Here is a 7,224-nt window from a genome sequence, read left to right on the forward strand (position 1 = left end):
GGCTGTGTCTCCCTGAGCCCCTGACCCTCTCATTTTAGTCACTGCAGGCATCTGGGATGCAGATGAGGACTTCAGGCCCCCTCCTCCCAGGTCCTCTTATTTTTCTTTTCAGTACTAGTGATTGAACCCAGAGGCTCTCTACACTGAGCTATATCCCCAGCCCTATTTTTTATTTTAATTTTTTATTAGCACGTTATAGTTATACATAATACCCAGTCCTGAGACAGGACCTCCTTAAGTTGCCCAAGCTGGCTTCCAACTTGGGATTCTCCTGCCTCAACCTTCCCATTGCTAGGACTACAGGTGTGCACTTGGCACCAGGTCCTCCCTCTTGACTGGGCTGGGCTCTTCCCAGCCTGCCTCCTGCCTTCCTGTGGTTTCCTGAGGTGACAGCTTCAACTGAGACTCCTGGCAGGTCTGGGTTCAAGCCACTCACCAGCTGGTGCCTTTGGCAAGTTTCTGGATCTCAGTGTCTTTACTGAGGACTAACTAGGGCTGCAGATGCCCACCACCTAGGGCTCTATATGGAGCATCCAAGAGGACAGTGTCCTTCTCTGTTGTGTCTGTTGCTATATCACAGGGTCTAGAGTAGTAGCTGGCATAGAGTAGACCTGAAATGTTGGTGAATGAGTGAATGCAAGTTCTAGTACAGTGCCTGGCACACAATAGGTGCTCAGTATCTGGATGCTGTTACTGTTATTACAACTGATTCCTGAAAGGGAGCCTTCTAAGTAGGTGATCTCATAACTCCTGCTGCTTAGCTTCCTTGCATAAGCATTCCCCCCCCCCCCCCTCAGATCAGTGAACATGCTGGCTTCTGGTATGCTGGTTGGTTTAGATGCATTCACTGTGTGAGTCAGAGTCCTACAGCCTGGACACCTGGGCCTTTGGAGGGAAGTGGGGCAGAGTAGACCTTGATCTTGCAAAGTTCAGGCAGAGGACTGGGGCATCAGGGCCTCTCCGAGGGCTGCTGCCCGTGAGGCCCGCTGAGCAGGCAGCTCTACCAAGGTACCTCTCCCAGGCCTCACCTCCCAAGTGGGCTCTCACACCACAGCTCTCAAGATGTTCCCCAAGACTGGTTTATTCATGCAGGGACCTTCTTTCTGCAGCTGCGTGAGGGACAGAGAAAGCACCTTGATAAAAATAGGGGCCTGCAGGAAACAGATGGTTTACCTGCAGGGGCAACTGGAGAGAGTTCCGTGAAGGGTCTGAACCTCCAAAGGGGTGGGCAGGGTTGGGGGATGGAGGGGACCCAGGGACAGCAGCAGCAGCAAGCCCTGGCCACTGGGAGCCTCTATGGTAAGGAGTGATGGAAGCTAGATAGAATGGGGTCCTCCACAGAGGGACCAGGCCACGCAGCCCGGCAGAGGGCAGGGACCAGGGCAGTACAAACCCACCCCTCCCTCTGGCTTCCTGGAGCCTCCAGCCTTTTGTCAGCTGCCACTGGCTAAACCCAAGAGGGGGGCAGAGGTCAGAGAAGCCCAGGTGCTTCCCCAGGTGGAGAAGGAGGGTCAGTCTGGAGCGGCAAATGGAAAATTCACATCATGCTTTGTTTGGAGTTTTTGTTTGGAGTTTGGAGCACCTCTGAGTAAGGGTTTTAGAAACATGATTAGATTCGTTTATTTATTTATACAAATGAATAAATATATGAATATTTTATATATAAAATTATATATTTACATATAAGTATTTTATTTATCTGCATAAATTCGGGATCTATGTGTGTATATTCTGACAGTTGCTCTGGGAGGTGAGAAAACCAAGGCTCAGAGAGGTGAAGTCACTTGCCCCAGGTCACACAGACAGTTCTTCTGGCCCCCACCTACATTCCTTGCATGCACTATCACCCAGACAGAACTCACAGTGACTGTCTGCTGATGTGCCCGGCTGTCCAGGGGCAATGGCTCTTGACCAGGGCTCACGTGGGAGGAAACTCAGGGATCAGGGCTGATGGATGACAAGGAAGATATTTTACATGGTGGAGCCTCTTTGGTGTTTTTTGAAGCCGCCCTGGTGGATGACTCCAGTTCATTCTGTGATTTGATAACTGAGAAATAAGAAGGGGGGTGCAGAGGCTGGGCGTGGGGTGGAGGGCATTCCCCCCAAAGATCAGTGAATATTTAGGTAATTACTACCCGATAGTTCACATAGGTACGAAGATGATGGGTGCAGCGTTTCTGTAACAGTGCGAGGTTGAGCACCTCTAAATGTCCGTCATTCAGTGTTTGTTGGGGGGCGGGTTCTGTGTATTTGTTGGGGGTACTGGGACCCAACCCAGGGCCTTGCACTGTTAGACAAGTGCCCTGACACGGAGCCCCAGCCCCAGCCCCATCTCTCGATGTTTTAATTGTGCCTGGGACTTGATTTATAGAGGTGATGACACAGTGAGGTCAATGCCACTGAAAAAAAAAGTCTTACTACTTACAGGTCCAGGGCACGGGGTGCCACGTGGGGAAGCAGCAGCATGGGTGAGCGGCCAGGAGAGGAGAGCATAGCCCAGGCACCTGGCGGAGGTCTCCCTGGACAGAGCAGGCAGGCCAGGGCGGCGAGTTTGAGCGAGTTGAGGACTGGATCATTTGAATCGGGTCGCAGACTCTGGGCTGTGCAGGTGGTCTCCAGTGGTCTAGTGCCTAGCCGGGGTGTGTCAGGGCAGGGGAAATATTGGCTCGGTGTGTGAGTTGGACAAAGGGGCCGGTTGGAGATGAGAGCGTGGATGGTGGTTGGTGTATGAAAGGCGCCAAGCTGTCTCCATCTTTTTTTTGGCGGGGAGGGGAACACAGGGAATCAAACCCAGGAACACTTCTTTACCACTGAGCTATATCCACAGCCCTTATTTTATTTTATTTTGAGAAAGGCCTCACTAAGTTGCCCAGGCTGGCCTTGAACTCTCCCACGGGAGCTGGGTTACAGGCACCTGGCACCACCACACCCAGCAAGTTGTTTCCTGCCGCCAGGAATTGGCTGGCTCTGGGAAGGGCAGCACTTCAGGACTTCCCAGTCCCGAGGATGTCAAAGCATCATAAAATACAGGATAAATAAACGAGTGATGAATACATTTAGGGCACGACCTCAAAACAACAGAACATTCGTACTTAAGAGGTGGTTAAAAAAATAGTGAGGTAAATCTTCATGTTCGGGCACAGATGACCTTGAAGACACTAAGTCAAAAACAAACACGTCTTGGAACAATACTTATCCACCTGATTCCAATTACAAACTTATGTTTGTGATGCATCAAAAAATGTATGAATGGAGAGACAGCAAACTAGACTTGAGGGTTATTTTTGGAAAGGGCAGGGGGGTTAGAAAAGAATAAGAAGGAGAAGAAGGAGGGCTTTTACTCTATCAGTACTTTTTTTTTTTTTTTTTTTAGTACCAGGGACTGAACCCAAGGCCATTTAACCCCTGAGCCACATCCCCAGCTCTCTTTATTTTCTATTTTGAGACAGGGTCTTGCTAAGTTGCTTAGGGTCTCCATAAATTACTGAGGCGGCTGGCCTCAAACTTGTGATCCTCCTGCCTCAGCCTCCTGAATTGCTAGGATTACAGGTGTGTGCCACCATGCCCAGCTGTACTGTATTTTTTATAATAAAAGCAAATTCATGTATCATCTGTATAATTCAGTAGGGAAAATGTGTGTGTGTGTGTGTGTGTGTGTGTGTAAGGGACAGTAACACTGAGTCTCTGGGCCCACCCACCACAAGTGCTCTACCACTGAGCTCCACCCTCAGCCCCCCAAGGAGGAATGTTTGGAACTCTTCTCCTTCCCCGCCGTAATGCCACACTATGTGATGAATGCTGCGTTAGGAGCAGCGCAGGGCTGGCCGGCCGGCATGGGGGCAGAGTGGCCCTGGCCTCTCACCCTGATCAGGCCATCAGAGAGGGAGGGGTTCCTGGAGGTGAATTCTGGGTTATGTGTTGAAGGATGGGTGCAAATGAGCCAAGTGAAGACGCTGAGAAAGTATTCTAGACAAAGGGACAGTGTGTCCGAGGCTGGGGACGGTGGTGAGTAGGAGAGTAAGCCTGGAGAGGGAGGGGGGAGGCTGGAGGCTGGGGAAGCGGGTCTCCAGGAGCCTCCTGAGTCCAACAGAAAATCTGGAGAGCCTCCGAGGGCTCTGAGTGGCCAGGATGGCGAGGCTGGGCCTCAATGGACAGGCCGCAGTGAGGCTGAGGATCCCATGTGGCTAACCGTGCAGCCTCCCACCCCACAGCCAGGTGGCTCTGAGCTGTGACCAGTGATTCTTAACTTGAAGGTGCTTCAGAGCCACCTGGAGGGTTTGTTAAAAGCCTTGTTTGCTGGCTCCCACCCACAGAGTTTCCAGTAAGTTTGAGGCTGCTCAGGAAAGTGTATGTTTTTGACGAGCCGCCCCACCGTGAGGCTGCTGGCTTGGGGACCCCACCTTTAGAACCAGGCTCTAACTTCCCTGCCCATTCCCACCTCAGGGCCTTTGAACCTGCTGTTTCCTCTCTTGGGCATGTTCCTCCCCAAATCTTTGTCCTCTCCTCAGAGAAGCCTTCCTTGACAACTCATTCTAAAGTTGCCACTCAGTCACTATCTTCTTGTCTTGTTTTATTTTCTTTGGGGAAGTGGCCACCATTAGAAATTATCCTGCCTCTGTATTTGTTGACGTGTTTATTTGTCCTTGTTGTTTTTCTTCCTGGTGTTGGTGCTGGGGATTGAACCCAGGGTCTAGCATATGCTACACAAATGCTCTGTCACTGTCCTGCACACCCCTCAACCCCGTTTTCTTTTATTAAAACGCAAGCTCTGGGGTTGGGAGTATAGCTCAGTATTAGAATTCTGCTAAGCATTCTAGAGGCCCTGGGTTTGGATCTCTAGTACCTAAAAACAAAATCTTTTTTTTTTTTTGGTACCAGGGATTGAACCCAAGGGTGCTTAACCACTGAGCCACATTCCCAGCCCTTTTTTGTATTTTATTTAGAGACAAGGTCTTGCTGAGTTGCTAAGTGCCTTGCTAATCTGCTGAGGCTGGCTTTGAATTCATGGTCCTCCTGTCTCAGCCTCTCCAGAGGCGTGGGACACCACACAATCTCAAAACTTTATTTTATTTTTCTGGTACTGGGGATTGAACTCTCAGAGGCACTCAACCACTGAGCCACATCCCCAGCCCTATTTTGTATTTCATTTAGAGACTGGGTCTCATTGAGTTGCTTAGTGCCTCACATTTGCTGAAGCTGGCTTTGAACTCATGATCCTCCTGCCTCAGCCTCTCCAGCTGCTGGCATTATAGGCTTATGCCACCAGGCCTGGCTCAACACTTTATTTTAAATGTAAACTCCAAGAAGGCAGGGATCTGTCCCCAGGGGCTTTAGGTTGGCTCTTGGCAGGAGCAGATGCTCAGAATATTTATTAAATGAAAAGCTACTAGGCCAAGTGAGGTGGCACACGCCTATGATCCCAGCTACTCAGGAAGCTGAGGCAGGAGGATCACAAGTTCAAGGGCAGCCTGGGCAATTGACAAGACTCTGTCTCAAAAAGGGCTGGGGATGCAGCTAGTGGTAGAGTGCTGCTGGGTTTCATCCTCAGTCTCAAAACAAAACAAACTAAAGCTGGGCTCCTGCAGCCCGGGCCCTCCTGGGGGGCTGGGTGGGTGGGCGAGAGCTGTTTGGAGACTTAGCTGAGCTGTCCTTCTAGGTTAGAAAAACTCATCCTCTTTGGGGGATGAGGGCAGGGTGGGGTGAGAAAGAGTTTAAAATAGGTGACCTTTTCATGCAGGAGGAAGGAAGGGCCGGCTGACATCACAGCTGCGAGGCCCAGCGCTTCTCTGTGGCCTAGGCACCAGGGCCACCAGCGCAGCCCCAGCCTAGCCACTCCCACCTGCACCGCAGGCAGGGCTGGCGGTGGGGACATGGTGCCAAGCAGAGGGATGGTGGCTGCTGCCCACCCTGGGCCTCCTCCCTCCTTCCCTCAGCCCTCCTCCAGCCATTCGCTGCCCTCTGCATTGTGGAGGTGGGGCGAGGCACAGGTCCTCAGTTTCCCTGGGACCTGAAGGCCCCTGGGGGTCAAGGCCAGGCTCCTCTGCTCATCGTGGATGACCTCTACCCAGCAGCTTCACCTGCCTCTGCTTGGAATTCTGGAACCATCTGCGGCTGGGCCTCTGTTCAAGCTCTCCATCCCCCTCTCCCTGTCCCCCTGTCCCTTCTGTCCTCAGCAGATCCTCTCTATCCTCCAAGCTTGGGCCCTGCTGCAGGAGAGGAGGAAGCGTGGCCTTTAGAGCCTCACAGCCAGTTAGCAGACCCGGTCCTGTCCCTGATACCATCGGTGGACCTCCACCCTCTGACCTCAGTTTTCCTTTCTATGTGGGGGTATATCTACCTTCTAGCTTGGGTCAAGATAAAAAGTGACCCTATTGTGAAAGTTGGTTCCAGTTTCTCCACCTACCAACCCAGTCCTGGTTCCAGCTACTCTGAAACTTCTCACGATGTTTTTCTTTGTTGCAGTACCAGGGATGGAACCTAGGGGCGCTCTACAATCTCAGCCCTTTTTTTTTTTTTTTTTTTTTCCAGGAAGCAGGGCTTTATTCTGCAATATGGAGGAAACCTGCTTTGCCCACCTGCCCTTCACATAAATTGGTACCACTCAGGACCTGGCCAGCAATGCCCCTTGTGGACCCCTTGCGGGGTTCTGAAGACAAACCAGAGCCCCCAAATTCTTTCTTCCCTTAAACACACCCATATCAATATTTACAGAATCCCTTTATACTGGTATCAAAAATTATACTAAAAATTTATCACTGAACTAATTTTATTATCTTTTTCCCCTCTTAAATTTCTTTTCATTTTGAGACAGAGTCTCACCAAATTGTTGAGGCTAGCCTCGAATTTTGCAGTCCTCCTGCCTCAGCCTCCCGAATCACTGGGATTTCAGGTGCACTGGGCCCGAATTTCTTGAAATGATGAATTTCAGGGGCTGGGGCTGGGGCTTAGTGGCAGAGCACTTGCCTAGCATGCGTGAGGCACTGGGTTCCATCCTCAGCACCACATACAAATAAAATAAAGGTAATGTGTTCACCATCAACTAAAAAATACATTAAAAAAAAAAAAAGAAATGATGAATTTCAGTAACACTGAGAGTCCTGAGCCCACCCACCACAAAGCCTTTGGTCCCAGCTAGGCTGAAAGCAGAGTCTGTGTGGCACACTGTGATTCTACCCCAGCCTCCGCTCAGCCCGTCAGAGGGCAGGGAGGTTTAGGAGCCCCAGC

Source organism: Marmota flaviventris, chromosome 10, assembly GCF_047511675.1.
Source record: "Marmota flaviventris isolate mMarFla1 chromosome 10, mMarFla1.hap1, whole genome shotgun sequence".
In the NCBI taxonomy this organism is placed as follows: domain Eukaryota; kingdom Metazoa; phylum Chordata; class Mammalia; order Rodentia; family Sciuridae; genus Marmota; species Marmota flaviventris.